Source organism: Phyllostomus hastatus, unplaced genomic scaffold, assembly GCF_019186645.2.
Source record: "Phyllostomus hastatus isolate PE091 unplaced genomic scaffold, TTU_PhHast_1.1 phas_contig_150, whole genome shotgun sequence".
NCBI lineage: Eukaryota > Metazoa > Chordata > Mammalia > Chiroptera > Phyllostomidae > Phyllostomus > Phyllostomus hastatus.
The window spans coordinates 9,333,336-9,360,923 of record NW_025333611.1 but is presented as its reverse complement, the minus strand read 5'-3'; positions in this window follow the sequence as shown (position 1 = coordinate 9,360,923).

Here is a 27,588-nt window from a genome sequence, read left to right as displayed (position 1 = left end):
AGTTTATATAAAATATTTATTTACTAGGGTGAACCTACTGAAATTTCTTCTATTTCGGTGCATTTAATCGATCAAAATGGTCATTCTCTGTGATTCAGTGTGCTACATATATAGTAAATATAATTGCATTTGATATAGATATTTTAAACATAAAATCTGGGGGAGTTTTTCTAGTGATTGTTTTGCTTTGATCATGAACCTGACGAAAGCTAGGGACGTCTCCTTAGGCAAATCCAGAGGGGTATAAACTTTGTCATGCAAGTTGAGGGCGTTCCACAGCTTTCTGATGAGCGCCACAGAATTTATCTACGGTCCCTTAGCAGCCTTCTCCCAGTGCGGGAGCTTATACGGGAAGGTAGGTAGCAGAGGACCTAGAGGGGCATTGGCCTGAGGGAGGGTTCATGAGTGGACCAACCACAGCCGAGCCCCCACGGTGCTTTCTAAATGACCACGTTGGGGAGAGAAACTACAGTGCATGGACCTTCGAGTTCATTCTCGGGATAGTTGATGGTGCGCACTTGAGCCTCTTTTGACTTCCTCTCTGAGGCTTGGGTTTTCGGCTGGCGAGGGAGGCCGCGAGCAATTGCTCTCTCGGCCCCTAAACTGTAGACCTTGCGCTGAATTTCATCTCTGTCCTAATCCCCCAATTTTTCCCAGGGTGTTATTTGGTCGCTGAGACCATTTCCTGGGCAATCAGAGTAAACAGTGGGCACGAGCCTAAATGAGGGACTTAGGAGAAGCCTCGGGAGAGTGATGAGTTCCCCAGATAAAAATCTTTGTTTTGAAGGTTAGTTTACCCTGCAAGAGTAAATAACCTGCCGGGCTCTTTCCGCTCAGGAAGCTCCCGCCAGCCGGCCCTCTCCGACCACCTCTTTGAAATGTCTGATGACAACACATTTCTGTTGCGGAGGTTAATGACTAACTGATTAACAACAGAGAGCACATTTGCAGGCAAATGAGCTGTAATAATTGTTTCGGGAACTCCTTTGAAGGAAATGTTTTAAATAGGCTTATGAGAGCTTTTGGCTGAGTCTGGACAAACCTCCCCCCATTTCTTTCTAACCTTCTGGACTCTTCTTTCTCAGGGTGGTGGAAGAGAAAACTTCACCCTGGTTATTCCAAATTACCCAAAGAGCGGTGCTGGCTCATTCAGGAGGTAGAGTCTACACGTTAAGTTGCTTGGATCCATAGTCGAGGTTTGTTAATTTAGAAATCAAGAGTTTGAACTTAAAATCCAGGACAACTCAACATGCCTGTTTTCCTGTGCTTTAGAAAAGGAGTTTGGAATTTTTTCAAAACAGTGCAAGTGACAATGCTGTATTATTGTTATCTGTGGGTATCAAATGCAGGAACTTGGTTTTTTTTTAAAGAAAGGAGTATTTTTCAACTTCCTTTAAAACAGCGTATTAATACCATTTTGAGTGGTAATACTGAGGGGCCTGAAACCTCCTCAAGACTGGATCAGTCCTCCTCTTTGCCCTTCTCCTAAGACTTACTGCTGTGGCTGTGTGCAGTTGCCAGCTTGACAGTGGCCTTCCGATTTCAGAATGTGTCACATCGCCTGTAGGACTCTAAAAGGAAAAAAAAGATTCCCAGGCTTCACCCCTAGAGTTTCTGCTTCATGTAGGTCTGGAGTATAGCCCAACAATTCACGTGTTCTAGCAAGTAAAAGTGGTGCAGAAGAGGCAAGTTCTGGGACCTTTTTTGAGAATATTGTTCTAGATAAATAGTCAAAATTGGATGCCTGGCCCTGGTGGGGTGGCTCATTTGGTTGGAACCTCATCCCACACACCAAAAGTGTTCAATCCCAGGTCAGGGCACTTACCTAGGTGGCGGGCGCTCTGGGCGCATAAGGGAGGCAACTAGCTAATCAATGCTTCTCTCTCTCTCTCCTTTCCTCTATCTGTAAAATCAATAACTGTGTCCTCAGGTGAGGATTAAAAAAATTAGATGCCTGCTCAGGTGGAGAGATGCCCATAGCTGGTCCCCTCACATCCATTCACTCACCCACTGACACAAACAGAAGCCACTGCTTAGGGGGAAAGCAGCCTGCATACCACTTGCCATTCTTGCTCCGTTCTATAGTTTTTCTTTCATTCTTTTTTTTTTAGAGATCACTTCTCCTGTCTCTTCTTTTTTTTTTAAACATTTTATTTATTTTTTAGAGAGGGAAGGGAAGGAGAAAGAGGAAGAGAGAGAGAGAGAAACATCAATGTGCAGTTGCTGGGGGTCATGGCCTGCAACCCAGGCATGTACCCTGACTGGGAATCGAACCTGCGACACTTTGGTTCACAGCCCACACTCAATCCACTGAGCTACACCAGCCAGGGCTCATTCTTGCTGTCCATCTTTTACTCGGTCAACATGCACTTATTGACAACTTCCGGGGCTTAGGCTTTAAGCTAAGGTTGGGGTTCCAGGGATTGCAGTGTGATTAAGGACCTTGCTCATCGTCTTGCCATCCTGGGAACAAGGGCAATTCGTTAAGGGGCCTCAGACAAGTGGAATCGTTACTGCAAGCACCTGGACCCGGTGATCACACTTCACTCATCCACACACTATTTTCATAGTGTTTTCCTTTTATCCCTTCCCTTTGAAAACACATTACGTTTATTTTAAAGGTAATCACGTATCATCGTCACAGAAGTTAAAACCAGTACATTTTGTCACGAGCAGAAGGTAACTGAAAATAAAAACATTTATACAACAGAACAAGCCTATTAAATTCCAGCTAGACCCTGCGACCTGCGGGAGGGGCTGTCTGTGCCTGAGGTCTCTGGGTGAATAAAAAGGAAAAGAGCAAATGCCAGAGAGAGATTAAGGACACTGTAGCAATGCAGGAAGATGTTCCCTTTTCTGTTATTGGAATTACTATTAAAAGAAAACCAGAAAAGGGAGACTTCCTCATTATGTAATTCATCACCATTTGTTGCTATGGCAAATATGCTGCCTACGATTATGTCAGGACCACCAGTATGATGTGTCTTCCTTTTTCAGAAAATAAACAAATAAATAAATATCATCTCGAAAGGGCAGGAAAGTGCAAGAAAGATAAGATTGACCAATGGGAGCGATCGTCTTTAGCCGCCAACAGAGCCTGCGACAGCCAGGGTGGGGAGGTGGTATAAAAATGTGGTGGTCTGGACTGCACGATGAACTTGTAGCAGGGACCGCACCTTTTTTATTGAGTCAGTTCACATCACCTGCATTGTCCCACCTTGGAAGGGCGAACTTGAATCTCTCCCCCAGTTTTACTGAGATGTAATTCCTTACAACATTACCGCATTGCATTAGTTTAAGGGTGACGACGTGAGTTGATATATGTATATATTGCAAAATGATCCCCACAGTAAGTTTAGTTAATGTTCATCACCTCACCTCGTTCTAGCCTTTTCCTGTGGTTAAGAACTTTTAAGACATACTCTTTTAACAACTTTCAAATATACAATACAGTATTGTTAACTATAGGCATCGTGCTGCACATTACATCCCCAGAACACATTTCTCTTATTGTTGGAAGTTTGTACCTTTCCATCACCTTCACCCACTTTGCCCATCCTCCACATCCCACCTCTAACAACCGCCAGTCTGTTCTCTTTTTCTGCGTCTTTTTTTTCTGGTTCCACATACAAGTAAAATCATACAGTGTTTGTCCTTTTATGTCTGTTTCCAGATCACCTCATGTAACGCTCTCAAAGACTATGTATCCACCTTGTAGCAAATGACAGGGTTATCTTCTTTCTCGCGCCTGAGAAATATTCCACTATGCATCACGTGTTCTTTAGCCGTTCGCCCACTGAAGAACACTAGGTCACTTCCAAGTCTTTGCTACTCTAAATCCATATCATTGTACATTTAAATCTAACGTTCTTAATACAAGACGATAGCCATGATCTCACGAGCAACGTTAACAAGTATTGCAAAAGGTGATTTCATTGCCTTGAATATCTATCTGTCTGACTACTACATGGAAGTACAGTTACAGCAGCAATATTACAGGCATTTTATTAGAATGACTTTTGTGTGCTTCCTGCTTCGGATGTAGGAATTGAAAAACGTTGTATCATGTCAGAAAATACCATGGGTTGCAACTATCAGCCAGACTATGCAGAGAACTGAAGAAATGAACTTTTTTTTTCTCTTGGCCACCAAGTTTGTGAGCCCCTGGGGACTATCCTTTATCATCTCAATGAAAACCGTGAGTCTACACAGCGAAAGTGGTTTGACATCAATATGGGAAGGGTAATTGCTGATATGTAATGCTGTTCAATATATTACTTCACCTCTCACACCACTGCCTCTAACTGAAATCCATATTTATTGGACCGAAATGGTACCAACAAGTCTAAGAAGGAGAAAAAGAAAAGAAAAAGAAGAAATAAAACTTCTTTTACACTAATTTTTTTCTATTTTCGACATACATTATCTTAATTTATTATTAAACTCCTTTAACAAATAATAAAACTTGGCCCCTGAGAGTAATTTCGTTTAGACAGGTCACCTTTTTAATTGATGGCATAGGCACTATTAGAAACCAATTCTGATTTTCAATCCCTGCTCAGTGACAACTAGTTGCCACAAAACTAGTATTAGTGATCAAAATAACAATAATGGTAATATTTATTGAGCATTCCTATGAGCCAATTCTTTTACATGAATTATCTTATTTAAAGTAATCCTCATATCAATCAAGCAATCAAAAATTATTATTAGTCTCCTAATTTTGCAGAGGAGAAAATGAAGCTCAGACAATTTAAATAATTTCCCTGAGGTGATATAGCTAATGAATGCAGAGCTGGGACAATACACAGGCCCACTTTAACTTTCTGAACTTTGGGGTTCTCATTTGTCTATCCTCAAACTGACTCAAATGTATGGTATTTGAAAAGGGTTCCTAATTCTTGGAGACCGGCATTGTTACAGAACAAATATCAGCTGTGAATATTCATCTGCATCTCTGAGAACCAAGGCTCTCAAGTTCTCGCAGAAACACCTGGGACGTGATCATCCGTGCCCACCTCCCAGGCCACACATCCACAGAGGCGCTGCCTCCTGTCATTAAACGAATTTCTGGAAGGGGCAAATGATCTCATCACTTTGCGCCATCATTGGCAGGTGATATGTGCGTGTAGGACTGTCCACTTCCTCATCCCAAAACAAACGACCTCAGATGCTCCTAGGCTGCCTGGGAGAAATACGGTCTTCTATCCCCACATTCCTGTCTGCAAAGTCAGTTCAAAACTGTAGGTTTCGAACTTCCTGTCTGTGCCCCAAATACTGGCAGTGCTTATAAAACCTGACGTCTGGGTTCTGGCATCTTCTACTTCCAACTCACAGCAGTTGTATTGCCTTCTCTTTTTAATACATTTTAAAGCAACCTAGTATTAATGAGAATATGTATTATCATTGTACCAAAAAAAAAGGGTTAAAAATAAAGAGTAGGTTGACACCCTTATAATCCCATCCAAAGATAATCAGTATTTCTATGCCTGTGTGTGTGCGTGTATGTGACTGTGTGTGTTTTATTTTTCTTGGGCTATTTTCTACTTATTTACATGAATAAGTAGATGAATCTTATTTACATGAATCTATGTATCCATAGAAAATATATAGTATTTTCTGTTATTTTCACATGGACTATTTCATAGAATATATAATATATAATATCTAGAAAATCTGTGTACTTTTCCTGTTTAAGTGATTTAAGGGATTTTTTATATATGTAGTTTTTACTTCATGCTTTTAACTGCCGCCTGACCTTCTGTAATTTGGATATACCATAGTCTAGCATATTACCAGATGAATACTTGGGCTGACCTGAGTTTTTTGCTATTATGAACAGGTTTCAGTGAGTATTCTCGGTCAAGACATCCTTTTTAACCACATCCTTGCCCACATACGCAGGTGTTTTTCGAGGAATACTACAAAGGAGTGGGATTCTGGATTGCAGGGCAGGCAGGTTTCCCATTGTAATAGCTGGTATCTGATTGTTTCTCTCATTGGTTTCCAGTCTGTGTTCCTGCTTTCCACACGGAAGAAGGGCGATTGCCACCACCCACGGCAGCACGTTATATTTTTAAACATCTTCTATATTCCTGTGACTGTTCTGGAAGCATACAGGGAGGGCAACATAACATACTCGTGTTATCTAACGTACATGAGATTTAACGTGCTAGTGTTACCCGAATTGCCTGCATTAGGGCACTGGTTCAGAGAGGGTGAGGCTTGGCTGGCCTGAAATGGAACCTTTTAAACCTCATCATTTGGCATATTCCAGATCTCCACCCCAGTTGCCACTTCTAAGCCCGTCTGATTTATCTCTGCTCTCTCTAACACTGGCACCCATGGTTTAAAAAAAAAAAAAATCCTTCAGGAGAAAGATCTGACAACGTGGAGCAGCTGAAATGCTAGAGACAACATTCTCTATTGCCAAGGGAGATTTACTGTGCCTCTGCATATTTAAGAGGTAGCTTTCTTCTTTTCCTGGAAATACAATAAAAATGAGTTGTCCCCCCACCCCCACCCCACACACACCCTCCTCTGTCCTCAACCCCTCGCTTCTCCTGAGGAATTAATGACCAGCCGAGGTTAATGAGTCCCCACTCGGCTTTGGGCCATCAACTCTCCCAGCTGGCCATTAATCCCCTGGAAATACCTCACGCCTTGGTAGTTACTCCTTAATTATGGAAGGCATTAAGGATCAGGCGACAATCCTAAGTGAAATGAAAAGGCCATTTTTCACTGATGCTCAGCGTGGGACACTTTGAGCCCCGGTGGCACCAGGACACATAGCCACGCTGCGATTAAAGCAACTGCTTCCAAGGAGGAGTCATCCATCTCTATTTTCTCCTTTGATCATCCAAGTTCAAGGTGGCTGTTCATGGCTATCCTAGGTGTGAGAGCAAGCAAATACCTTGTGTCCAATGAATTCTTGATTACACTGCCTGAGGACCAATGCTTGGGACTCATTCAAGCCAGATGCAGCTAGATCTTCCTGTCCGGGGAAGTAAGTGGTTGTGTATATGGTTTCATTTTTTTAAGGCAAGTTAATATTTCTCCCATCCATCCATTTATCCCTACTTATCAGTGTCTAAAATTAATCTTTAAATTATTCCCTTGGATCCTGAGGGTGCCATACCTTCCAACTGCCAAATTGAATAAATATCAGAATAAAATTGTGACATTTGTGTAAATGCTATTTGTTCCTTAGGCATAACTGGAGAATGAATAGGAAATCTGTAATGATTTATTGCAGGATTCTCAAGGGCTTAGATTTCTGACCCAGCTTCCAAACTGATAAAAATACTATGAATGATGTGGGAAAAGAATGAAGTAAAAAAGGATAAAGTCCAAGGAATGCGTTCTACTTAGAAAGAATTATTGAATGTTTAGTTCCAGAAATGAGTGGTTTAAAAGAGATTTCCATAGCTCTTATTTTTTTAAAGTGATGCCAAATAAAATATCTCAAAATCAAAATAAATTTCCACTCTGACTTCGGTAGTGTCTTTATACCGTGTCTCTATAATAGTCTGGCATAAATCTTTATAAGTTCATTGCATTTTGTACCTGGAGCTTAGCTTCTTTAGGAATGGAAATAACATTTAATAAGACTTAGCAAGAAGTCCTACTTTACTACAGATTACCACCGTTTGTAATGAGGGTAAAACTACTCAAGTTTGTAAGTGTAGAATTTCCACGTGGGTTAGTTAAGAAGGAAATCTTAGTAATTTGTTCCTGGGTTTCAAGGCATGACATGATTTTTGTTTAACTCAAGGCTGAATATCTATCTCCTCTCCTCCTTTCCGAGGGTGCTTTATCGCACGGGAAGGGTGTGTCCCCTTGTCCTGCTCTCTGAGACCTCACTTTGTCTCTGTCAGGGACTAGAGTCAGTTCTTCCGTCAGTCCTGGGCGACACATCTATTGAAAGCATTCATGGGTAATCAGGCTCCTTGGGGAAATTTAATGTGGTTAAATAGTAATAAAGGAACTTTCCACTAGAACATAAACAATACCATAATGAAGAATATTAAATCATATGTTTTGCCGCTGAGCCCATTATAGAACCAATTTAAAATTATAATACATTTGCAATTGGCACTTGCTAGAGATTGGCAAATTTATTCATGTGAAAAATAGAGAATATAGATTAAATGTCTTTGGGTTTTCCTGTTAGAGAGAACTAAAAAGTAATCACTCTTGTATAAAGATGTCTATCTATCTAATCTAGCTATATATGCATATACAAATATGTAACATATATTCTCAGATCCATTCCATTCATTTTATTGACTCAAACGATATATTTTCATTGAGGAGTTTTAAACACTTGAAATTAAGAACAGGCAACAGAACAATTAGTGATCTGATTTTAAGTGCCTTTCTTCTCCCAGAAACTGGCCAGCATTTGGCCCCGACACATGATGTATGATGTATGAAGGGACTGGACACCCAGAGAGGCAGTGCGAGCCAGAAAGAGTGACTCAGAGCTGGCTGGCGAGAAAGCCCAAATGTGCCCAGAATGTCTCCTCAGCGGCAAACAGGAGACAATCTGGTCACCTTTAAATGACTGGCAACAACACCCTGCAACCAGTTGCTGGCATTCCTCGAGCCAGTTTGCATCTACTTTTCTTCGTTTCCTAAAAGGTCTCCTGATTTTTTTCCCAAGACAGCCAACAATATTGCTGGACATCATGTCGTCTTTGTGACTTACAGTTTCTTTTGCCTTCTAGGAAGAAATTGCCCAAAGTTATTAGCTTCTTTCAACACCACTTCGCGATGACATACTCATGGCTCCAGAAACACGAGAGAATGTGGCATTTTTCAATATTTTTTACCCAGAAGTTCCACCCTAAGAGCTTGTCCTGATACATACTGTGATGCTTCCTTTAGTGTTGCCTGTTACATAAAAAATAAGTAGAAGCACCATAAGTGTTAAAAAGTAAGAAATTGGTGTGTAGTTATTGGGAATGATGTAAAAGTTATTTATTGAAATGAAAGGTACTCAAAGGGTATCATTAATGATGAAGGCAGGAAATAAAATAGTATAAACACACACATATCCATGTATGCAGAGTAATCATACTTAATGTGCAAGATGAGCAATTTTTAGATTTGTGTTTCTTGTTTTGCATTGTTTTTACAGGGAGTATCTGTTACTTACGTGATTCTGCATGAGAGTGTCCATAGTTACTTTCGTCTTTTTAAGTAAATATGCCCAATAGTAGACTTTTCAATGATCTGGAAGACAAGTGTTTTTTTACACAGCATATACTCTAGAGAAACACAACCGATGTAATATAATGGGACATATAACAAAGAATTGGTTCACACGGTTATAGAGGCTGATGAGTCCCAAGCTCGGCGAGTCGGCAAGCCGGGGTCTCAGGTGAGCCTGCGCTGCACTTCAGCCCAAGTCCGAAGGCTCGAGAACCCGGTGTTCGTGCTGCTGTAAGTTCTCGGTGAAAGGCTGCCTGGCTGGACCTCCCACAAGTGATGATGTTTCAGTCCGAGTGCAAAGGCAGGGGAACCTGATATCCCAGCGGGAAGGCAGCCAGGGAGGAAGAATGCCCTCTTTTCTTGCTCTATTTGGACCTTCATCTGATTGAATGAGGATGAGGGAGGGCCATGTGCTTCCTTCTGTCTGTTAATTCAAATGTGAAACTCGGCCAAAACAGCCTCACAGAAACGACCGAAAGAATGTTTGACCAACTATCTGGGCACCTTGTGGCCCAGTCAAGTTAATACATAAATTAACCACCAGACACAGAATTTCTTAGATCATATCTGTTTTCCCTGCCTTGGACCTGTGAAACATTGTAGATTACAGCATGAGTCTCATCCAAAAATGGGAAGTGAAGAAAGAAGTCCCAATGCCAGGCTGTCTGGAGGTACTGATGCTCACTCTGTGCAGAGCGAGGTTTTGAATGGTCGGCTTCTGACAGAAGCTGAAGAACTGAGGGATTCTGGGAAACAATTCCGATAACATTTTCCTATTGAAGTCCCATTTTCTTCGGAATGGGGTGATTCTCCATGACTATGACTAACTTTTTAAATTAATCCTAGGCAGTGGTATGTTTTGGTGTCATCTTGATGGTTTCCAAGTAGAAAGAAAGTGTGAACATAGAAAGCATAGTACACAATGAGAAAGTTTATTTTTATTTATTTGTTTTGTTTTGGTGGAATAAGTGTTATTATTTATAGTTGTATATATATATAGATAGATGTAGTAGATATATAGATATAGATATGTGAGGTTTGGTTTTGATTTTGGTCTCTCAACCATCAAACATCTATTTCAAATGTTAGTAACCTTTTTTTCTTATAGGTAATTATTTTAGTTTCCTGTTGATACTCAAACAAATTGTTGCAAAATTAATCAAGTGACCGGGAGTGTCCAACCATTTGGCATCTCTGGGTCCCACGGGAAGAAGAGTTCTCTCGGGCCACACATTAAATACATTGTGACATGTAATCACATAAAAATCTCAACGTTCTAAGTACATAGTATGATTTTGTGTTGGGCTGCATGCGGCCCGCGGGCTATGGGTTGGTTGGATACCCCGCCGTACAAATTTATCATCGTCCAATTCTGGAGGCCAGAAGTCCAAGTCCGGAAGAGTTCTCGGTGATTCAGGACCTCGGTGCTGGCAGAGCTGCATTGCCTTCTGGAGGCTCTAGGAGGAGAATTTGTCCCTTCACCCTTTCTGGCTTCCAGAGGCCGGCCGTGTTCCTTGGCCCCTGGCCCCTGTTTTCCTGTCTTCAGAGACAGCAGCATTGCACCTTCCTTTCCTGTGCGCATCATCCTGTGACCAACCCCTCTGCCTCCTCCTTCCACTTTTAAGGACCCTTTGGATAACTCTGGGCCTGTGGAGATAATTCAGAATAATCTCCTTATGTGAAGGTGAGGGATTAGCAAACTTAAATTCTGTCTGCAATCTTAATTTCTTTTGCCATGTATCCCAATACATCAAGGTGCCTGGGATTAGGACCTGAGGATTTTTGGAGGACCGTTATTCTACCTACCCCGATAATTAAATCTCTTCCACTGAACACAGCTTCATAGGGACTTTAATCAAGATGTTCTGCTCTTCCTAATCCAAGAGCTGTCATGTAACCCAGGTAAAGCCAATTGTGCTTTATTTTACAAAATTTTACCTGAGAAAAAGGATCCAAAGACTGAGAACATTGGTGCCTGTTCATTTCAGTAGCAGAACCTGATAGAAACTGTCGTGGAGCCCCTGTTACAAAGCTCCTAGGAAGTTGTCGCTCCCCCTTGCTCATTAGTTTCCTTGCCTTCTTCTTTATTCTTCCTTTATTTCTACGAGCTCTCATAGCTGTCCGGTGAGTTCTGTTTTTTTCTCTACTTTAGCTGCAGTGAATTTTCTTGGCTTTCAACAAAATAATCCTAACAATACAAGAAGGAGCAGGCACAAAGGCGACTGAGGGGGTTAGAACCACTCTCCAAGTGAGTAAATATGATTTATTTCACATCACTGTGCTTAAATATCATCAGTACCCTGGGTAGTGAACAAACGTCCTTGCTTTTCTAGCAGCGCACAGGTAGAATTACAGAATTGCATTGCTGTTCCATGAGACAAATCATAGAGATGAATTAGGGGACAATGTGGTTATTTAATGTATTATTTCTATTTGTTTAAATGAACTCATTGCCCCAAGGCCTATGGGCACGTGTATAAAAATTAATAAACACACCACTAACTTCTCACAGCAGTCTCTGGAAACCTCCCTAATTTCTGAGATTCTCCATTGAGTATAAATAAGAGAACAACTATGCAAATCTAGGGTGCCTGGAGGGCTTGAGATCCATGCAAAGCAGATTTTATTAAAAAATAAAGCTGAAAGTTGGCCATTTGTCCTTTTACATGTGGTTTTCACTGAAGTGAAGTATTACGAAATTTCTTTAAACGCTACACAAAGGATTCAAACCAGATACATGGCTAAGAGGGTAATTTCGCAATGAGTTGAGAAGAAAGAAGAGGATATAAAAAGGAAGACGGAACAGGAGAATGAAAAGTCTCAGGAAATCAGGGGATCCTCCAACTTGACATCTTTAGTGGCTGTGTCATTATACATATATGATGGCAAGGCCGATGTTAGAATCACAACCAAACAGCTCAGCTGGGGGGAAAACCAGCATTTGAGACTCTTAGTCCCTCAGCAATGGGAGCCGAGAATCTTCATACATAAGAATAATTTTTTTAATTTTTTAAAGATTTTATTTATTTATTTTTAGAGAGGGAAGGGTGGAAGAAAGAGAGAGAGAAAAAAAAACATCAGTGTGCGGTTGCTGAGGGTCATGGCTTGCAACCCAGGCATGTACCCTGACTGGGAATCGAACCTGTGACACTTTGGTTCGCAGCCCACACTCAATCCACTGAGCTACGCCAGCCAGGGCAAGAATGCATTTTTTTAAAAAGTAGAAGAGACATAAAAAAGGATTCCTTAGTTCTACTGAGCAAAATGTCAGGTGCTGATAGGAAGAGAGAGAAATCAGATGACAGACAAATAAAAAAAAAAAGAAAACCACAGAGATGTCATTGCTTTGTTTTGCATTTTTACTTCTGTCTTTATGGAAAAGTTTATCTTGAGACAGAAAATCAGAAGGAATACCACTAAAAAGGTCAAGACGAGAGAAAAAGGAAGAAGCTGAAGGATGAAAAGACAGAAAAATAATTGAAGATACTTCATAAGCTATGGCATATTTAAAGTCAGTGGGTCTGATGACATGAATTCTACCAGCAGAATGCCCTATGATTAATTGCTAGAATTTTAAAGGAAAAAAAAACACGAAGATTTCAAAAGAAAATAGTGCTTTTAGACCTTGTGTTAAAAAGTAGATGTTTGGCATGGCAAGTACCCAGCTAATTACGGATTGGTCAGCTTAGCAGTAACAATCCAGAAGATACTAGAAGAAATGATCAAAAATGTTATGTTACCACATCCCACAGGGGAGCAGTTCTGAGTAGCAAATGGAGTTTTGTGCAGAGTGAATCATGCCAGACTCATTGAATTTCCCTCCGTTATAGAGTGGCAGGTCATGAGATAAAGGGGGAGCAATAGATGTCATCTATCTCGGTCTCACTGAGGCTGCCGATTCTGTCCCTACAGAACATCCTTGTCACTAAATTAGGAGATTGTTCTATGCTGTACCACTATTAGGGAGGAGCTTAGATGCTCACAGAGTGCCCCAGAAGGACAGTTGTCTATCTGAAGACAGAGGCATGTTTCAGGAGGTGCTAAAACATCGTAGAACACAATGTGTTATGAGGCGCAAATAGGTGGGTTTAGAATGCACATCTCCAAGTTGCCTCTGGCTGTAAACCTGTATGATCCTTTGGCTAATATTCCCTTAGAGACTTCTTTGTGACCTGACTCATCAAGTTGAAGATTCTCGTAGATATTGTTGCCGTTTCAGTTATTGACAGCTTGCATTTAACATACAAAGGTCACACAGGAGAAGTTGCCCATTTTTCTCTATTTGCAGGTCCCTCTCATATGTATACAGCCATCCATTTGCATAGTCGTTCCTTTGAGTGCTTTGGAATGTCTGAGATGTGCACAATGAGAAGACATGGAGGGTGAATTTGTCAAAAGCAGCCACTCTCACCTCTGATGCTCTGTAATTTTGGCACAGTATCTGCAAAAATCATCTGCAAAGCAGTAATTATAACAGAATGTTAAATAGAATATTTGCTGATTGATTGAAAACAAGGACTAACATAAAAGCCTGAGTTTAAAAAAATTTATATGTAGAACGTGCAAGTTATGTTTGCTACTTAAATTGTATCAAAATGGCTGACTATATAGCAATAAATGAAAACTTAAATGCAAACAAATCTAGACCCCGCTTTCATTGACTTAAAAGCTACTTGCTTATTAAAAGCCTATGAGATTTTCTTTTTCATTAAGTAGTTTATTCAGAAAGCTAACCAACCTGGGTCAACTCCAAACTTCTTAATCCGCGAAAGCTGATTGATTTCTCGCAACTTTTGCTAGTTTAGAAGGAAAGCATACCTCTAAACTTCTTGTAAAAAGCACGTGGATGGAATAACATCCTAAGATGGCAATATGCTTATTGTTCATTACTTCACTTTTTAAGTTGGCATTTCAGATTAATTAAGCATTTGATAAAGCTCATGTTTATGCAAGTGTTTACAAATTAGAAAAGCTGTTGGCAGCATTTAAGTTGTTTGAATATATATATTCAATTTACTATTTCTAATGGAAAGAAGCTGAAGGGAATTTGAGAGTCATAGCCTTATGGAGAGACAGCAAGCCTATGCAGAGCGTTATTATTATTGCTAATATTTTACATTTGCTGCGTGCTGACAGTTAGGCACAGTAAAGGACCCTAATAATTTCCAAAGGCAGGCCTGTGTGCTATATGTGCAGGGCATTTAGATTATTATACATATTTATCTTTTTGTGGGTTTTCTTGCCTCCCTCCGAATGAAATGTGTTTTCCTCTCACTAATTTCCTCACACTAGTGTTCTAATGAGAATGGAACGCTCCTCCAGTCCTGGCGTGGGGTCTGTCCAAGCATGCAGAAATTCTGGAAACAGCTCAGATCCTGTTATGACAAATATCATTCCAAGCCTCAGCCAATGGCCAGTTTATCTTCTGTACTGTGTGATTAAAATGAATCATTTAGAAAAAGGCATCATTGAGCTCTCTTTCTGAAATCCACGCAAAGAGTTTGCATGGATCTAGATCCCTGCTGATCTCTCTGTGTGCACATTGCCTACAACTGTATGACGAATGCTAACTTTATTGTGTGGGGAAATTATCTGGTTTCCAGCTGAACAAAAATCATTTCTTCAAATGTGATTTAAGCGCCAACTTTGTGCCAGGTTCTGGCCTGAATATTGGGGGTACAAAGATGAACAAGAAAAAGGCTCTTCTCATCCTCACTTCTAAACCGGGCTGTTCCGGCAGCCTTCTATCTAATTTCCCCGACCCTGATCCTATTGGTCTCTTCCAATTTATCCTCCAGCAAGCCATTAAAAGCCACTCATCTCAAAAATAAATCTGACTATATTGGACCTTACACTCAAACCTTCCAGTGACTGCCCTGTCCACCACAAGATAAAATCCGGGCTTCTGAACGTAGCATACAGGGTCCTTCATGATTCGGCCTCTTCTCAGTCCTTTCTGTCACCCCTTCTACGCCACTTTTTCTATAATAACCCTGAACTACTCCCAGTTCCTCTCCACGCTGTTTCTTGCCTTTCTTACTCTGGCTGCGGGAGACGACATTGTGTCTTTATCTGCTCACTTCTGTTCTTTGTTAACACTCAGTTCAACCTCATCGACTTTTCTGATCTCCTTTCCCGCCGAGAATCTGGCTGGATCAGGGCCAACCGCATCAAGGCATTTGTCACACAGCCCGCTTATCTCCATAACTGCATTCACCAGCTACGAAATTCATTCACCTTGGACAGACCCCTTGAGCACCCTAGTTCAAAACCAATTCTTCTCCTGTGGAGTTCAGATCCAGTCACCAAATTGATGGACAGCTCGGCCCAGGTTTGGCTGAGAGGCTGTGCCTGTTCTTGCTCTTTTAATCTACCTCCATATAAGCTTCAAGTGCAGACATCACACGCCCACATTTTGTTTCCCAGATAGAGAAGGGGTGCTCCAGCTTGGAGCTTTAAAAACGAACACAGGTCCTGTCTCCTTGAGGTATGGGCACATTTAACTCCCGTTGCCTCACCACGTACGTACTCTTTACCTCTCCTTTCTGTTCTGTGACCCAAAGTCCAGGAGGCATTTGAGGGGTCGTTCTCGGCACTTAGATTCTCTCTGTTCCATTTTCTAGTCTTTGAAACTTTCATCTTTGGGAATACGGTTATGTCTTTTTACTTTTTACATTTTCTATAACAATCTTATGTGTTTGATGAAACAAGGAGGAGTCGAGGTATAAAATGATATGTTTATCTGTCTTCTTCATTTTCCTTGGAGGAAATAAATAGAAATGAGAAATGGGCACAGGCTGGAGGGTGGAGCTGGAGGAATGGAATAAGTTAACAAATAATTAGACTATACTATATACAAAACACATTGTTAAAACAAGAGAGGATTGAAATGATAATGAGATAGAGGCCTTGCTACCCATGGGTTAGAATAATCTATGCTTAATCTCATTCCTTCCTGGATCAAATATTTTATTAGTGCCTGGTACATGACAGACACTGGTTAGACACTGGACTGCAGCGTGAACAGAACGGACATGATCCCCCAAACACAGTAACTGCTGGAGAAGATGGACACCCAAAACAAAATAATTCTGAAAATGTGGCTCTTTGTGGGGGATCTAACCTGTGTGTCACCGGCCTTGTGATTAAGGTGACACGAAATGATGAGTTGGAATTTGCCATTCGACAGGTAGGGGTATTCTCAGAAAAGGTGAGAGCATGCAGGAGGCCATGAAGGTGAGAGAGAGGATGGCAACTTGGAGGGACAAAACCACATAAGTGCAGCTAGCACAGAGGTGGCGAAGTTCAGGCCGCGCACACCTGCTTCTGTGTTCAGTTCCCTGTGCAAAACGGTTGTCTCCTGTTGTGGAAACTGTATGGCCTCCTTCCGTGCAAGTGTGTCTTTGGCCATTAATATGTCCCCTGGGTATTCACAATGGTATCTATCTAGGTACCTCCTACTTTTTGTTCACCTTTAGACTGTTTGATATTAAACAACCAAAACGGAATATTTAAGAGCTGATACAATTTCTGTTCCCAAGATCTTGTGTCCAGTATCTGAAAACTGTTTGGACTCCTACTGAATGAATTATAACATATATGGCTATCTTTGTCCTCCCAGCCTATCGTGAACTCTGAAATGATACGGTGTCTCACTCCTAAGTTACCTAACGCTGTTGAAATACCAACTAATTCTTCCTGCTTGGCCAAAAGTGAATACAGGATGACGTTCCCTGTGGACATTTTCTCCTCTGGGAGACAAAGTTGTTGTGAAGCGAGTCAGGAACCTGTTTGTTAGACATTCAGCTGTTAACCAATTGAGACTTCCAGCAGATGTCTGGAGAGTTGAATTCCCCACCACTGCTCCCTCTTTTCTCCACGCTGATTTTACACTGCATGTCTAGTAACACACCATGCCTTTCCGCCCTGTATCCCAGGGTGCTCTGATGATGATAGCACTTCTATGCCCTTGTTTGCCCTGGCCCATAGGTGCCTGCCCTCAGGTCTGGGCATTTCCATATGAATGTATATCATCATCGTAACATTCACCCCTGCTTTGCTTCCTGTCTAAGCAGTCTGTTTATTTAGGATGGGCATACCCTTCCCTTACAATGTCACAACAGCCATCTATTGAGTTAAAAATACAGAGATCTAGCCCCAGAAAACAAGGTTGTAGTTTCCAAATCAGCTCACTCTTGTTGGTTTCTCTCCAACGTGCTGTATCCAATGTGCTATTCTCAACTGCTCCTCAGTAAGAATGACCAGGGCTTCAGTGTTAACTGCCTGCGCTCCTTGAAGTGATGAATCAACAGCAAGGACCTCTCCTGAGACATTGTTAGAAATGCAGACTCTCAGGCCTCACCCCAGACCTGCTAAATCAAAATCTATATATTAACAAGATTCCCAGGAGATCCTGTGCATGTTCCGTTTGCAGAGTGCTCTTCTATTTAGATATACCTGACGTCCTTGGTGCAGTTGAACCCCCTTCTTTCTTCTACATGCCGTAAAGCTTGTGGGAGCAGTGTCAGTGGCCTCTCTGCAAGCTCACAAAAGGGGATCAATCTCTGCCCAAATTCATCATGAACAGATAGGGAAGGCAACACGTTCATTTAGCATTTACTCGTGTGCCCGTATCTGCACCATGTCTTCTCCAAATAGCGTGCATTCATGGACCACTTTCTTGACTTTAGCAAAGCTGGGGTCCGCTCCGATCTCCAACTGCCTGCCCCATCACACACCCAGCTGCCTACTCTCCACGCTGTTTAAATGGTATTCTTCAATTGACATACTATATTTAACATTTAACATAAAGTTTATTTTATAATATGTCAGTTATTATGAGTAGAAAGTAACCTTAAATATCTTCCCCCAATCACAAAATGAACAAACAAACCTTATTTAATTCTCATTAGACACTGTTACCTGCCCAAAACTCTGACCTCGAGCTTTCCTTTATTAAGCAGAAAGACTGAGAAGTATCAGGGAGACATTAAAGACATACAGCACTAAACAGAGTTTTTCCTCTTTCATGGAATCGGAACCATTGAAAACCAGAAAGGGAACTCTTTGCAAGTTATGTTTCTCAGGCTAATCTTGTGGTCGAGTCTTTGGAAAACAGTATGCCATTCAACTAAGAGTACGTGTTCTTTAGGTTGCAGTCCATTGCTGATACTGTTAAGGTTATAGATCCGAGAGAACTGTGTCTACTCAGTTGATTACATCAGAAGGAAAGTTTTGGTAACTTCTGGAAGATGATGTTTCCTTGATGTGTGTGTGTGCTTTTTCCAAGTCCCAAGTGGTCATGAATGGCAAGTGACTTTGCACCGGTCTGTTTTGCTACCATAAAGGAGAGAGCCTTCTTATGAAAATAATACCTTACAGTTTCAAATTCGGTGTGAACAATCTTTCTTTGTGCCAGGCATACATTTGGAAACAGCCTCTCTATTCTGCTAAGGTCTCAGTGTTTATAGTGGTACATTTTCCACAGTGACAAGTAATGTACGGGGCCAGAACAAAACATCGCCACAGCCTTGCAGAAAGCTTTATAATAATATTGTAGCGCTTTGAACCATTCAATCAATTGTCGACATGGTTAAATGTATAGAAAAACTAAATGCAATACCATGGGAACAAATGAAAAGTATTTTTCCACCTAACTTCAGCATAAAGAGTTTGGGAGCTTATTTTTTAAGAGAAGAAAGTCTTTCCTAGACTGCCTGGATTATTATATTTCTCATATGGCTACAATAATTTCTCTTCACAGATTCAGAGACCCAGTATTTCACTCAACAAAGAATGTTTTATGCTAATTAAAAGTGGCCAAGAAGTCATGAATTCCCTATGATCTTTATGGAGAGAAATCAATACATGTATCTATTTCTATAAAACTCCAGGGTTTTACTGGTAGATATTAGAATTCAGAAAGGTAGGTTTTTATGTTGTGTTTCTTGTAATAATGAGCAATCTGGGGTCAAATAGAAGTCTCATGCAGAGCACAGAATAAAAGTAACTATGAACAATTGAAAAATAAATGTAGAATCAGATATTTGTAATGCCGCTTAAAGCGAGGCTAATCTTTATTCAACATTTTTTACTCACACATAAGACTCCCATTGTGTGGTGTCTTAGCAATGGATAAATTACTGAGGTTCTGAAACCTCAGTATTAATGTAAAGAATTATGGTTTTATAACTCAGTGAGGGTATGCTTGTACATACACACACACATACTGCAATAATTGCTATTTCTAGCAACAATTACTGTAATAGGAGCCCTTAAGGAATCTTGGCTTTATGCAATTTAAAATTGTTAAAATGTGTTGTGGAGGAGTCCTGGCCGGCACGTGTGGCCTCTCCCAAGGGTAAATGACATGGATAGCTTTAAGCAGCGCTAAGGTATCTTACTGTACGACTCTAGTGGATAACATTCCGATTGGGCACAACCAGAATCCTAATCATCATTATAGAAAACTCAAAAGTCTGTCTAATCACATTAGATTTTGTATCCGGTAACATTACCACATAATAGTCCATCTGCAGCCCTGACTGATATCACAAAGGAACGAGTGTTATTGCTACAGATTCCTAATGTGTTGCCGACAGATTTTTCTGAGGAGCCGCAACGAGGCGAGATTCAATGAATGCAGGTGTTCTAGGACAGCCTTCTATTTTACATGTATTTGAATATTAAGTTCAATAGTATAATTGCTGTTCTTCTTTAAATAATATCATTTTTTCCCTACAGTGCGTTTCCACATAACAATGGGGTTATTGCAGAATTCCATCACCAGCTGACTTTGTTAAACTGCTGGTTCTGTAGAAAAACATAACGGCATGTGAACCGCGCACAGCCAAGCAACATAAAGATAGCGTGAAATGACAAAACTTTCCTACTGAATTCGGAAAATTAAAGAAGCTGGTTGGGAGTTCTGTCATTGAACACACTCTCCTCCTCTCCTAGGTGTTGTTTCACTCGCCTTTGCACATACACCGGCAGGAACTCACATTTGCCCTGGATGAAGGGGATTTACTTTTCCCCCTGAAGGAGGACTCAGGATTTACTTTTTTCCTGCTTGCTGCCCTTAGTTAACTCAAGAGAGACTGTTGTTTGTACCTCGTGCCTTAGAATCTGTTCACACTGCTGGGATGTGTTCTGAGGTCCAGGAGGAAAATGGGCTTCAGGCTCAAAATATCCTCCCTCTGTCCCTGTCGCTCTGGGTTCTTTTCTTACAAGCCTGTAGGAAGTAGCACCGACAAATCTGTGCTCTTTGATGACTGCCACCCACAGGATACCTCTGTGCTTCGGTCCCGCTGACTCGGGAGAAAGCAGATGACAGGGGCGCTGTCTTGGGCGGAGCGCCTGTGCTCTGGCTGCCTGCTGAATGCAGCTCCTGGCCAGCCATCAATTGTAGGCTTGCCTTTTCACGGGAAAGTAGGCCTTCCGCTTTGGCAGGTGGTTCTATTATACCAAGCTTTTCACAAATCTGGTGGAGAAGCACCTCAAACTCGCCTTGACTGCTGGTGTTCCAGAGGCAGGGGTGGTGCTCAGAAAACAGGCCGGAGAGCGGCCACTGCTCTAGTTAGCCGCAGCCGCGCGCCCCGAAAAGCCGTGTGTGGCCCCCAAAGCCCGCTGCTGCAGGCGGAACAGAACACACCACAAGTCATAATGATGAAACTCTCGCCGGGTTTCTCTCTCGGCTTGCTAATTAGGAAGCTTATAGTTTACAACCATTTGAAGTGTGCCTTTTTTTTTTTTTGCTTTTCTTTCCTCAAAGAATCATTACTTCTCTCAGCACGAAGGCGTTCCATGTGGGTAGTTTACACAGTCATGGCAAGTAAGGGATTAGTTTTCTCTTACTCTTTTTCCTTTTTTGATTTCATCTTTATGATGTGTTGAAGTTAGATATCACTCAGGTCTAAGAGGCTTTGGTCCAAGGTGTGGTAAAGGGAATTCACCCAAACCCCCTGCCCCCAAACCCCTCGTCTTATCTGCATCTGAAATTCACAATTAGAGAATCTCTCTCCGTATGTGAAAACATGCACAGCCTCTAGATTCATGTGGGAAAATAAAAAGGTACTAGTAAGAGGTAGACAAAGTTGTGCCCCAGCTCGGTTCAGAAAACACGCCCCGAGCATCTCTCAGCTGTCAGCAGCTCCACTGGGCCCTAGGAGTCTGGAGATGGGCGTGTGTTTCTCTTTTAAGAAGCCGACATGAAGGCCACGTTGAACTGCGGGGCTGAGTTGGGAAGCAGGCCCATGCTTGGAACACAGATCACAGAGAAACGGGGTTTCACTTCTCTCGCAATCTCAACAAGAGCTGCATGCAGTTACATTTGGTTAAGAGCTGTGCGCCTGACAGCCGCTTGTCACAATATGTCGCTCGGTTCCTGATCTGCTTTGTGTACATTCTGCAATAAGCTTAGACATGAAGAGAATAAGGAGATGAGAGAAAATCCCCACTTTTAGAATTACATAGCAGTTATTGCATGCGTAGAGGTCTGATGAGACTATGGGAACGAATGCTTGAGAATGACCCTACTATCAAGCCATCCCACCAGATACCACAAACAGATACAAACTGGCAGGGCAGCGAAAGTACCGCGCGACCCTGTGTTCGACTAAGTACAGCATTCACTATCGTAGTTAACCTCTGACCGTGGCAGTAAATTAATGCAGATCTCTGAAAACACCCGTATGCAAAAGTCACACTGGAAACACTGATGAATACTAATGAAAGACTGAGGCTAAGTTGGCTTCTAACAGTAACTAGCTTTGGGCTGGGAGAGGTATCCTATAGTGTTGGACCAGGGAGGAACGTACGTTCATAAAGAAGGTTATTGAAGGGTAAACATTTTGTATTTTATGGTTAAATTCTGCCACCGCCAAAGAACACCAACTTATGTTATAAAGAAAACAATGTCAGGTGTTCCAACCTATTTTAGTAACACCCCTTTATTACTGAAAGCGCCTCCGGTAAATGCCCAAATTGCCTATTTGCACTAAATAAAATGTCACTTTGTGAATAAATTAGGTGTCTTATGCTACCTTCTGTACGTCTAATGACATCCGTTGTAATATAATGTTTGCTCGTCTCGGGGGGCTGGCTCGAGAAATCAGCTTGCACCTGTGGCTCTGGGTGGTATTAAGTAGAGCATTTTTACACTCACTTCCCCTTGCAGAATGTCACTGATATTCCAGGGGAGACTTGAAAAAACATTACCGAAGTATTTTTCAATACACCTCTAGGTCTTAAAGGTTTGAATTTGCATGGACCTTTTGACACCCTGCGGTCTCTGTCCAATGGCAATTACTAGCAGCTGGTAGTTCACACTCTTCACTTTGTTTCTGCTTGTGAGCAACTGGCATCCCATGAATCCTGTGTGCTTGGCATCTGGTTAACTAACTTGGCCATTGTTTTTTTCGGAGTAGTCTGACTTAGCATTTATGTTATTGTCTTTGTTCTTGAAACAACTCAATTTCCAATTTTCTCCTTTATGCACCTTGATTCCAGATGAAAACTGTGAGTTAAGCATAGCCACCAGAGCGGGAGGGTGCATCTGTATCATATATCAACCCAAATAAGTCCTCAAAGCCATAAAACTTATCCAGGTCTCCTCCCACCGGGTTGACACCTAAAAAGGTCCCCTTGGCTGGCTTTCACACCCCCAAACACCAAGTCATGCATTGACTTTTTGAAAGATAGTTCCTTCAAAGAATGGCCCAGATAGAAGTTTTACACACACACAAAAATGTAAGGTATAAAGTATTTGCATTTAGCCCATCTTCTTTTGCATTTTTGTTTGATTTGACAAGAACTGGTTAAAGTGAGGGCCCAGGTAACTGATACCCTAAGGACTCTTCTCCTCTAAAAGAGAGAGAGATTTGAAAGCAGTTATAGAAGTTCCTTGGCACACTCAGCTCTATCGGAATTATGAACAATGGCAATTTCTAACATAAACTGTGCTGCATGCCAATAATTATAGTCATTTTACATGAATGGTCTCTTCGATTATTTACAGCCCCTCAGTGATACAGATAGCACTATTATCCTGGTTTTGCCAAATTAAAAAAAATAGTTACTGTAATAAGCAAAATCAAAATTAGGACTAATCACCTTGTGAAGTCACATTTTTACATTAAAAATTCTCCTCTAACTTGCGTGGTGTGCTGTCTGGGAACATAAGCTGTGGAGTCATGGAATCCTGGTTTGAATGTCCTCACTCATCACTAACATCACTAATGTTAGGGACGAGTTGCCACCAGCTCGTCCTTTGACTGTATGAGTCAGTCAGGATTCTTTGCTGTTGTCAGGGAGAGAAGAACACAGGCTGAAGCCACACACCTGTGAGGAGAATAAGACTCATCCCTCGTATACTAAATCCCCAGAGTAGCACCGCTTCCCGGCTTAGCTGGCTTCAGAGTTTAGACAGTGTCACTAAGCCCCAACCTCTATTTCTCAACTCTCTTCTCCTCTCCGTTAACTTCACTCTGCGGCTCTGCTGGGTGAACGGATGGAGACCAGTGGTTTGGATTCTAAATTTTCCCAGTTGCAAGCTCAGTGGGAAAGGGAGCGGTCGAAACCAACAGTTGGAACTCAAGTCTGAAGTCTGATGCCTCCCTGAGCCCATGGCCGAGGCCAGGGGAAGGCCGTGCTCTGACTGGGCAGGTAGGTGATGGGACAGCGTGAGCCTGAGTGGCATGGTTTTTCCTGGGGACCCACCGTAAGCACACGGGAGAGTCTGCAATGAGTGTGTTACCGGTGGAAAGCGGGGATGCTGTTATGGGGAGTGGGGGAGTGGGATGGCAATGGTGGACTTGATCCTGAGCATCACACGCAACCTATGTCCAGCACAATTTGGGAGAGTCTTTCCACCCCTCTGAACACCACTTTCTCATCTGTAAAGCGGGGGCTGGGGTGTGTGTGTGTGTGTGTGGAATAGATGCTTCCCACAGTTGTGCAGATCCAAAGAGCTAACATGTTGAAGTCCAAGGTGCAGTGGCTAGTTAGTGTGCTACTCTCCCTGTTTCTTCGTCTCCTTTTCTCTTTGTCTCCTCTTATTCTTCATTTTTATCCCCATTTCTTTGCACTTTGTCATCCTTTATCATTATCATCATCATCACCATTATTGCCATGGTCTTCATAAACTATTTACCATTGGCACGGGCCCACGTCCAGAACTAAATCAACCGCAGTGATATCTTCTTCCTCCCCGGGGAACAAAGGATGACCCCTGCAGAAGGAATTGACCAGAGCACACCCCTTGTTGGCTCAGCAGGTGATTCCCAGAAGGCAGGTTCCTCGTCTAAGACCGCTTACACAACACGGCACCCATTAGTGCTGGATCTGGCGATCACGCGGTCCTCTGCGAAACTCCGGTTTCAGCGTCTGTAGTCATTTCCCTGTGCTTTTGAGTCTGCCTCTCTCTGAGCAGCAACCTGTGCCCCTTATCAACTGTCTCCTAGAAAAAAAAGAGTGAACCCCAACCTAGCGCACACATCACACATAAGCTTTCATGGCACATCAGCGTGAAAATTACACATTGTGTGATTTATAACAAAATTATAGAAGACAATTACGTTCCCTGTCTTTATCGCTGATTGGATACATCATATAAGCCATACTTTATTCCCCAATGATGTGATTGGATTATAAGTGCTAAAATCCACAACTCTTCATCATCACAAAACAGCAGCCTGATTAGTAAAAATGTACTTAGTGGTTAAAGCCAGCCGCCCCCTTTCCTCAACATGAAAGCTCAGCATATAATTCCGTTCCGGTTGACAAGCATATTGTAAGTACCCGATTAACTTTTATGAATGTCCAGAATAAAATGTGGGCAAAGGAGTTCACTGGTCCGGCTCTGTTGCACATCCCAGGACAAATGAATGTAGTCCCAGAGGGGTGGAAAAGTAACATTGTATTAATTCACTCTTCCCATGGGGCTCATGGGGATGGGTTGAAACACAGTTCAAAAGAAATGTGGGGCTGGTCAAAGAGAACAGTGTTTCATATCTACTCCCAATACAAATCTCTCAGAACAGCTAAACTGTATATCTCTCTCTCTCCCGTATTTTACATGTATAATACTCAAGTATTTGCCCAAACTTTTTAGGGAAAAATAAGAATGTGCATTATACATTAGTGATACTAATTACACATCTATAGAAATGTTTTTAATTCATTTATTTAATGCTTATGCATTAACAGTGTAAATTTAGAATGCAATAATAAAATCTGTTTGCAAAAATAATAACCTGGACTGTGATAATCAGTTTTGTTTCTAAATATAATTAAATATAAAATTGAATTAAAAAATTAAAGTGGAAGATTTTTTTCACAGACGTTTGGCCCAGAAACATGGGTGTGCATTATACATGGCAAAGTATGACATATACTGCATTTTGCCATGTATAATGTGCACATTTTTGCCCAAATTTGGGGGTAACAAAAGAATGCACATGATACATGGGTATAATGATTACATACTGTGGGTATAATAGTGGGTATAATAATCCCATGTATAATGCACACAAAAACGTGGGTGCTCATTATACATGACAAAATGCGATATATGTATATAAGCTGCATTCAGTTATAAATATATAACTGACAAATAAAATTGTAAGATATTTAAAGTGTATATGATTATTTGATATTTGTATACATTTCATGAGTACTTAATTTATAGATTTTATAAATTTTAAATCTGGTAGGGTTTTTTTTTTTGCGGGGAGATTTCTCCTTTGTTTATCACCTTTCTTTTTTTTTAGATTTTATTTATTTATTTTTTTAGAGAGGGAAGGGAGGGAGAAAAAGAGAGAGAGAGAGAGAGAGAGAGAGAAACATCAATGTGCAGTTGCTGGGGGTCATGGCCTGCAACCCAGGCGTGTGCCCTGACTGGGAATCGAACCTGTGACACTTTGGTTCGCAGCCCGTGCTCAATCCACTGAGCTAAGCCAGCCAGGGCCTTGTTTATCACCTTTCTTTCTACATATCTGAAACCCCAGCCTTTCTGGAGCAATCAGCTCAACTTTTACTTTGTCAAGCACCTCTATCTAGTATGCTGGGACACAAATATACCATTGCCTCCTTAAAAGTTATGTTTGGATCATCAATGTGCTACCCTCTGAACTGGATTACAAATCGAGAGAAAAACTGTGTGTTCCATTTCTCTTTTTCTTCTTGCTGTTGAGCCCGGAGACTTGTATCAAGACTTTTCTCAGCTCTGGCAGTTTCCAGAAGTAATAATAGTGACCGCATATTGGGCTTCAATGATGTGTCATACACCGAGATGAGCATTTGATGGTCACTCCTATATAATCCCCAAGAAACCCTAATGAGGCAATTATTTTATCTCCGTTTTAAAGTTTCAGAAACTGAGATTTAGAGTGATGAAGTCACCTATCCAAGATGGCACACAGAACTTTACATTCTATTTTTCTTTAATGCTCTAAAACTGTCCTTATGATTATCTATTAAATCTCAAGGCCTTTGAATGTGTTTCATCACAATGAGAAAACAGTGCATTTGTAAACATTTCTGCATGGGTAAGTGTGAGGTTCTTATATCACAACATGTTTTCAGGCCCTTAGTGAACCCTGCATATCTAACCCCTTTTATAAATTTCTTTAATGGCCTCTGCACATCAGTATTAATGCATTTACCTTGTCAGCTGTTCAGGATCTTTTAGCCTATGAACAAATGATTGATACATGTTGTATGCATTTAATTTTTTTCTCCGTACATGACATATTATAGCAGATACTGAACAGGTAATGTCTGCATGCATACGTCACAGAATGAATGAGTCAGTCAACCCATCTATCCATAAATGCAACAATAAATGAAGAAGTTAGATGGTGCTTCAGAGGTTTGTCTACAGACCATCTTCTAATGTGACATGGATAAGTAACAGCAACAACAAAAGCAAAAAAACCTTTTGTAGACTCTCACCACAAAAGTCCAAAGTCTTTCTAAGGCCGATTTCCAGCACACTGCTGCCATCACAATGCCAAGATTTATCAACTGGCATTTGTTAATACCATATCCCTTACTTATTTTACCTAAAATATGGGCTAATATGGATGTATGTACCTGAATCCCAAATTTTGCTTTTATCAATGAACATTTTCACATGGCACCAACAGACATAAATATTTACACAAGCAACAGATTACTCGACAGTGCAGTGCACCCATCATCTAACGCTGGGGTCAAACCAACAACTGAACATTGATTAAGCCAATTAAGCCAAGCCAGAGCTTCAGAGTTCGCACATGTATCTTCCTCAACAAGCATATGGAAATTCCCATGTTTCCAGCAGCCCTGGGCCATTTAGTGAGGGGAGGATCATACAGTCACTCTAGATGGCTA